Genomic DNA, 8,861 nt, shown 5'->3' on the forward strand with positions numbered 1-8,861 from the left:
CCAGAGAGACATACAATTAATTCTTCATATGTGGTTGGGCTCACCTCTACGCACAGCGTCGGCTCTGGAACCTTACTTCTGGATAGGAGTTGGACTCTATTCTTCTCCGGAGTTGCTCAAGGTGTGAGGCGCCGGGCGGGTGTGGGGATACTCACAAGTCCCCGGTTAGGTGCTTCGTTGTTGGAGTTTACCCCAGTGGACGAGAGGGTCGCCTCCCTACGCCTGCGGGTTATGGGGGGGAAAACTCTGACTGTTGTGTGTGCTTATGCACCCAACAGCAGTTCAGAGTATACGGCCTTCTTGGAGACCCTGGAAAGAGTCCTGTATGGGGCTCCTGAAGGGGACTCTTTAATCTTGCTGGGAGACTTCAACGAACATGTGGGCAATGATGGAGACACTTGGAGGGGCGTGATTGGGAGGAACGGCCCCCCTGATCTGAACCCGAGTGGTGCTTTGTTACTGGACTTCTGTGCTAGTCATGGATTGGCCATAACAAACACCATGTTCGAACATAAGGATGCTCATAAGTGTACGTGGTACCAGAGCACCCTAGGCAGAAGGTCCATGATCGATTTCGTTATCGTATCATCGGACCTGAGGCCGTATGTTTTGGACACTCGGGTAAAGAGAGGGGCGGAGTTGTCAACTGATCACCATCTGGTGGTGAGTTGGGTCGAGTGGCGGGGGAAGCCTCTGGATAGACCTGGTAAGCCCAAACGTGTAGTTCGGGTGAACTGGGAACGTCTGGAGGAGGCCCAAGTTCAGGAGGCCTTCAACTCACACCTCCGGCGGAGCTTTTCGGGCATTCCTGTGGAGGTTGGGGACATTGAACCAGAGTGGTCGGTGTTCAAAGCCTCTATTGCCGAAGCCGCGGCGGGGAGCTGTGGTCTCAAGGTCCTAGGTGCCTCAAGGGGCGGTAACCCTCGAACCTCCTGGTGGACACCGGTGGTCAGGGAAGCCGTCCGACTGAAGAAGGAGGCCTTCAGGGATTTGTTATCCCGGGGGACTCCCGAGGCAGTTGCAAGGTACCGACAGGCCCGAAGGGCAGCAGCCTCATCCGTGGCCGAGGCAAAGCAGCGGGTGTGGGAGAAGTTCGGAGAAGACATGGAGAAGGACTTTCGGGCGGTACCAAAGTTGTTCTGGAAAACTGTCCGACACCTCAGGAGGGGGAAGCAGGGAACCATCCAAGCTGTGTACAGTAAGGATGGGACGTTGTTGACCTCAACTGATGGAGTGTTAGGGCGTTGGAAGGAACACTTTGAGGAACTCCTGAACCCGACAACTCCGCCCTCTATGTTAGAGGCAGAGCTGGAGTATGATGGGGGATCAACACCAATCTCCCGGGGGGAGGTCACTGAGGTCGTCAAACAACTCCACAGTGGCAAAGCCCCGGGGGTGGATGAGATCCGCCCGGAAATGCTGAAGGCTCTGGGTGTTGAGGGACTGTCATGGTTGACACGTCTCATCAACGTTGCGTGGAAGTCGGAAACAGTACCGAAGGAGTGGCAGACCGGGGTGGTGGTTCCCCTTTTTAAAAAGGGGGATCAGAGGGGTGTGTGCCAATTACAGAGGCATCACACTACTCAGCCTCCCCGGGAAAGTTTACTCTAAGGTACTCGAAAGGAGGGTCAGGCCGATTGTCGAACCTCAGATTGAGGAGGAACAATGCGGATTCCGTCCTGGTCGTGGAACGACGGATCAGCTTTTTACTCTCGCAAGGATCCTGGAGGGGGCCTGGGAGTACGCTTATCCGGTCTACATGTGTTTGTAGACTTGGAGAAGGCGTATGACCGAGTTCCCAGGGAGTTACTGTGGGAGGTGCTGCGGGAGTATGGGGTGAGGGGGTCTCTACTCAGGGCCATCCAATCTCTGTACTCCCAAAGCGAGAGCTGTGTCCGGGTCCTCGGCAGTAAGTCGGACACATTTCCGGTGAGGGTTGGCCTCCGCCAGGGCTGCGCTTTGTCACCAATCCTGTTTGTAATATACATGGATCGGATTTCGAGGCGTAGTCGTGGGGGAGGGGGTCTGCAGTTCGGTGGACTAAGGATTGCACCACTGCTTTTTGCAGATGATGTGGTTCTAATGGCTTCATCGGTCTGCGACCTTCAGCACTCACTGGATCGGTTCGCAACCGAGTGTGAAGCGGCTGGGATGAGGATCAGCACCTCCAAATCTGAGGCCATGGTTCTCAGCAGGAAACCGATGGACTGTCCATTTCAAGTAGAGAATGAGTCCTTACCCCAAGTGAAGGAGTTCAAGTATCTCGGGGTCTTGTTCTCGAGTGAGGGAACAATGGAGCGTGAGATGGGCCGGAGAATCGGAGCAGCGGGAGCGGTACTGCAGTCGCTTTACCGCACCGTTGTGACGAAAAGGGAGCTGAGCCAGAAGGCAAAGCTCTCTGTCTACCGGGCCATTTTCGTTCCTACCCTCACCTATGGTCATGAAGGATGGGTCATGACCGAAAGAACGAGATCGCGGATACAAGCGGCCGAGATGGGTTTTCTCCGCAGGGTGGCTGGTGTCTCCCTTAGGGATAAGGTGAGAAGTTCGGTCATCAGGGAGGGACTCGGAGTTGAGCCGCTCCTCCTTCGCGTCGAAAGGAGCCAGTTGAGGTGGTTCGGGCACCTAGTTAGGATGCCACCTGGGCGCCTCCCTAGGGAGGTGTTCCAGGCACGTCCAGCTGGGAAGAGACCAAGGGGTAGACCTAGGACCAGGTGGAGGGATTATATCTCTTCGCTGGCCTGGGAGCGCCTTGGGATCCCCCAGTCAGAGCTGGTTGATGTCGCCAGGGAAAAGAAAGTTTGGGGCTCTCTGCTGGAACTGCTACCCCCGAGACCCGACCACGGATAAGCGGGAGAAGATGGATGGATGGATGGATGGATATGCATTGTCCCCACTAGATAGATAATACAGTAAATGTTGAAGTTGCTAACTAACCTACATTTTTACTTCAACAGAATACAAATCTAAAGAATACATAGGGGGTTGGGTTTCATCCATTTGAATGTGCGCAGTCTGTTAGGTAAACTAGATTTTGTCCGTATCTGGGCGAGCTCGACTGACGCTGACGTCATTGTTTTATCAGAAACATGGCTAAACAAATCTATTTTGGCCTCTGACATTGCCTTAAATGGTTATAATGTGTATCGTTCCGACCGGCCTAATAAAGGTGGTGGCGTTGCCATTTATGTTAAGAATAAGTTCAGTGTATCCACATTAGTTTCCAAATCTATCAGTAAGCAATTTTAATTTTTAGCCTTAAATATAGAAGTGGCAAAGGGGCAACAGGTCATGGTGGTGTGCTGTTACAGACCCCCCTCAGCTGTCAAGGACTCCTTGTCTTCGCTAGTAAATCTTTTATCGCAACTAGACTACAAGGAAATAGTGCTACTTGGAGATTTTAACTGGGACTGGTTAACTGCAGTGTCAGAGGATTTTAAAAACCTTTGTATCTCTTTAAATGTTACTCAGATTGTTGACAGTCCTACTCGCCCTAACATTGAGTCCCCTAATAAATCCTCCCTAATTGATCTCATTCTAACTAATGTTCCCTATAAATACTCATCTGTGGGAGTATTTGTGAATGATGTGAGTCACAATTAGGGACACTAAGGTCCAAAAGGTTAAACCTCATATTATTATTAAGAGAGACATAAAACATTTTGTGGAGCAGGGTTTTGTTCATGATCTATTTGATTTTGATTGGGGAAAAATCGATCTGTGTGCTGATGTAGAAACTGCATGGTCTTATTTGTATCTTGGTTTTATGGAGATCATTGATAGACATGCACCCCTGCGTACATTTAGAGTGAAGGGACGAGACAATCCTTGGTTTTCTGCTGAGCTGTCTAGTCTCCTTCATGAGAGAAACAAGGCCTGGGCAAAGGCTAGGAAATCAGGCTCAGAGGTAGAATGGCTGCGTTTTAGGCAGCTAAGGAATAGCTTCACTTCACATATCAAAAGTGCTAAGTCGAAGTACTATTTGTCAGTTACCACAGAAAACCTAAATAATCCTAGGAAATTTTGGAAAGCCATAAAATCGATATCCACCGGTGAGATCCGTAATGAGCTACCTCCGTGCCTTACCACAGCATCTGGCACTATATCGGACAGGGCCACTATGTTAAATTGCTTTGATAAGCATTTTGTGTCCTGTGGTTCTCTGTTTGATTCTGTTTCTAACTCTGCTTCTGTGAACACCCGTGACTCTGAACAATGTGGTCTCGAAAACCCTTTCAGTTTTACTCCTTTTACTGTTAATGTTGTTCATGAAGCCTTAAAACCCTATAACGCCAAGTGTATCATATTTGATACATGAGTTTCTGAGACCTCTACGTCATCCAAATGACTAGTACGTTCCTAAAAGACCTGTTGTATGCAATGTGATACATGTCTTCTGCCCTCTGGTGGATCATTCGGGCACTGCCGGCTGTAGATCGCTTTTAATGACCAAATCCAAAATGGCTACCGTCATGTAACGGTTCAGACGCAAGTTGGAAGCGTCATCTTTGTCAATATTAAATAAATTACGGTAAGAATTACTTTTATATTGTTACTGATATTTCATTATGAATATTTACTGTATTGAAGCAACTTATAATCAGTTTATATTTTGTAGCTTATTTCATAGAGAAATCGTGTTGAAAATGTATGTATCAAATAGTATACAGCAGGTTTTTGAAAATATGTGACGTGGAAAATATGTGTCGTTGTAGTACATTTCATGATGCAATCTGCATTATGCTTACCACAATGCCAAAAACACTGTTTAGATTATTTAATTAACCTGTTAAACCGAGAGCCCCCTCAGTCGGGGGCTGCGGGGTGTTTTTTCAAACACAGACATCACAACACTACATTACGGAGGAAAAACGGAACATCGTCTCACCTTAGCTGTTATTCTGATCAAAAGTCGATACAAATGATTAAAACGTGGCTGAAAGTTAATCCATAGGTTAATCCAATGTGTCTGTCACTGTCTGTCACTTTGAAAAAAATATTGATAATCCATAATTCCATTTTTATGTAAAAATCGGAGAATAAAAGTTAGCTGCTAATGCAATTCCTATGCATACCTCCTGAAGAATGTCATGCAGTTGATGAAATGATGGTGTCGTTCAACGGAAAAGTCTCATCTTCGTGTTTATATGCCAGCAAAGCCTCACAAATGGGGGTTCAAGATGTGGGGACGTGCTGGACAAAGTGGCTACCTTTATGACTTTGATGTTTGTCAAGGTCCAGAAAATCCAGACAAGGAGAGATCTGATGTTGGTGTTACTGGAGATGTTGTCCTGAAAATGACATCAACCCTTCCAGCAGGAAGAAATCACAACGTCTTTGCAGACAACTATTTCACATCAGTTCTACTGGTCGACCACCTGAAAGAGAGAGGAATCCACTACATAGGCACTGTCCGAATGAACAGGGTCAAAGACTGCAACATGATGGATGAAAAAGAGCTCAAGAAAAAGGGAAGAGGGTCAATGGACTTCAGAGTAAATCAGGAAAACATCATCATCGTTAGATGGTTTGACAACAAAGCTGTGAACCTACTCTCCTCTTATGTTGGCATCGAACCAACTGGAAGTGTGAAAAGGTGGGATTGAAAAACCAAGACACACATTATGGTTCCCAGACCAACACCAATCCCAGACCAGCCATTGTTGAAGCATACAACAAGTTCATGGGAGGTGTTGACCTCCTTGCTATGCTGTCTGCACTCTATAAATTCAGCTTCAAATCCCGAAGATGGTATGTACATTTGGTGGCACACTGTCACAGTGGCAGTTATCAATGCATGGAACCTCTACAGAAGAAACCAGAAGAAACTTGAGCCCAGGATAAAACCCATGGCCTTGCGAAGGTTTCACGCTTCTGTTGGCACTTCCCTTACAAGTGCAGGAAAGGGCAAAATCAAGCGTGGCAGATCACTATCCTCTCCAGAACTGGACTCAACACCCCCCCGTAAAAGGCAACACTCCAGTGTGCCTGCTGATGTGAGAAAGGATGGCATTGATCATTCTCCAACATGGGAAACCCGACAGAGATGCAAGCACTGCACAGGCAATCATTTCACACATGTATACTGTGGGAAATGTAAAGTCCATCTGTGCCTCAACAAGGACAGAAACTGCTTTTTGTCCTACCACAAGGCAAAGTAGAGCTTGTAAAAGGGCTCCTGTTAAAAAAAAAACTGAACAAAATCAGTTGAAATGTTTGACAGCCCCACTCCAGGGTGCCTGCTTGTATTTGTCTTAGCAGGTTCCTGGAGGTGGGCGGGGCTGTCGTCTAATCAGCCACACGGGTGGCACCTGGGCCAGTGTAGCTGGAACCCCCAAAAGATCAAGGAGCGCAGTTCCCCAACAACACCCCTTACGTTGTGGCACGCATCTCCCTTGTTTGTCGCAGCCTGTTGGTTCGGGTTGTGCAATACATTGCCATAAAGGACTGACTTATCAAATATGATAAAAAAAATAAATCATATATGTAAATAATTACCAAATATTTAGTTGTTGTATTTTGTTAAAAGGTTCAATAAACACCTACATTTAAAAAATGTTGAATTTTCTGACTATTATTTGATGTGTTAGGCTTCACAGGGTGCTAGATCCCTGATCTAGAAACCGGCTGGCCCGGACAACGTAGAACCTTTCTTTTTAAAGATAGCTGTAGATGTTATTGCTCTTCTTCTCACTACTCTTTTTAACCTCTCCCTCAGCACAAATGCAATTCCAAAAGTATGGAAGTCAGCTTATGTCTTGCCTTTGCTAAAAGGAGGGGAGGCAACTATTTTAAATAACTATAGGCCAATCTCAAAATTGTCAGTTCTGGCGAAGGTGCTCGAATGCCTAGTGAGTGAACAAGTAAAGGAGTTTTTATGTAAAAATAATATCCTGTCTAAACATCAGTCAGACTTCAGAAAGCAACACAGCACCATCACTGCCACAATGAAAGTGGTGAATGCCATCACGAGTATTTTAGATAATAAGCAGAGTTGTGCAGCTCTATATATTGACCTTTCAAAAGCGTTTGACACCGTCGATCATCGCATCTTAAAGCAGAGGCTACTCAGTATTGGCATATCCAGCCATGCAGTGGGTTGGTTTGTGAACTACCTCTCTGAAAGGTCCCAATGTGTTCACTTTGATGGGCTGTCTTCTGAGTGGTTGAACATTGCTAATGGTGTTCCTCAAGGTTCTGTTTTAGGCCCACTTTTATTCTCCATATATATCAACAGTTTAGGTGAAAATGTGGATGAAGCTACTTTACATTTTTATGCGGATGATACCGTGATGTACTGTGCAGGTCCCTCCATTAAGGAGGCTGGTGTTAAATTACAGGCTGTTTTTAACATTATTCAGACTCAGCTCGCTGAGCTTAAGCTTCTTTTAAATGTTGATAAAACCAAGGTAATGCTCTTTTCTAAAGCTAAAAAGACACCAGAGCCTGTTTTGGATATTGTTACTATGCAAGGACAAGTACTCAAAGTGGTTACCAGTTATAAATACCTAGGTATCCGTCTTGATGATTGTCTTACTTTTAAACTCTATGTCAATAACCTGCTTAAAAAGCTGAGGGTTAGACTAGGTTTCTCATTTGAAGCCAGGAAAAGGCTAGTCACTGTGACCTTATTACCTGTGCTGGACTATGGTGATTTGTTGTATATGAATGCGCACTGAGATTTGTCACAAATTGTAAAGCACTTACTCATCACTGTACCCTGTATGCCAAGGCAGGTTTGCCATCACTTACTGTAAAGAGAGTCAGTCATTGGTACACGTTTATTTATAAAGCTTTGTTGGGTAAACTCCCGTATTATATCTGCTCTCTGATAACACAGAGAGTTGCAAGCAGCTAATGTCTGAGATCGCATGATGTTGTATTGTTAGATGTGCCAAGAGCAAGGACTGTCTTAGGTAAGACAGCTTTTATGTGCGCAGCTCCACTTGCTTGGAACAGTCTTCAGCAAGAATTGAAACTGAGCAATCTCATTCCTCTGCATGTTTTTAAAGCTAGGCTAAATGAAATGCTTGTTGATACTATGGACACTTGTAAATGTCTATAACTATGTAAATGTATCCTGTAAATATAATGTATGATGTCCTTTATTGTTTTATGTTTCATGTGGAACCTATTTGCTGCAGGTCTCCCTTGAAAAAGAGATCTATGATCTCAATGGGACCAATCTGATTAAATAAAGGTTTGAAATTAAATTTAATTAAATAGTTATATGATTTCTCCATCATTCTCCTCTGAGGTTGAACCTTTTCTACTTTGGAAAAACGTTTTTTTGCAGCACAACTCTCAGGTCAACTCTGCAAATACAATTTCTTCGAATCTAACGATATTTTCTGAAATTGTTACTAGAGTGCACACATTTAGCAAATACATGTACTGTAGGGGACCACTTTTTGGGTCAAATTGTTTATAATAAATGAATCGCTGCACTTCACCAATTTGTTTCTCACATCCAGCTCTTTCATTTCGTGGGGTTTTGATGTTTATTGCAACCAAGAGGGCCCTTGAATTTTCTTTTCTGTCATTGAGTGTAAGCTGTCCTCTTCATGTTTCAAGACTGGACTAGACTCTGTATGATCATCTTCCAGTAGAAGCATGACCAGAGATTGAATTTCCACAAGCAGCTAAACGTCAACAGCGAGCCACACGGATTTGATTTTTAACCCTTTGACGTGTAGATCATCTGATCCCGGGTCCTCTTCTTATGCAGCCGTAAGAACATTAAATCTACTACTTTGGTTTTGTGTGTTTGCTGGAATGTATGGTCTGGGCTCGGGCAATAAAGCTTGGACACAGCTGGAGTCACATTCACACGCTCCGACAGACATAAACACACAGAGCAA

Source organism: Gymnodraco acuticeps, unplaced genomic scaffold (genome assembly GCF_902827175.1).
Source record: "Gymnodraco acuticeps unplaced genomic scaffold, fGymAcu1.1, whole genome shotgun sequence".
NCBI classification, from domain to species: Eukaryota; Metazoa; Chordata; class Actinopteri; order Perciformes; family Bathydraconidae; genus Gymnodraco; species Gymnodraco acuticeps.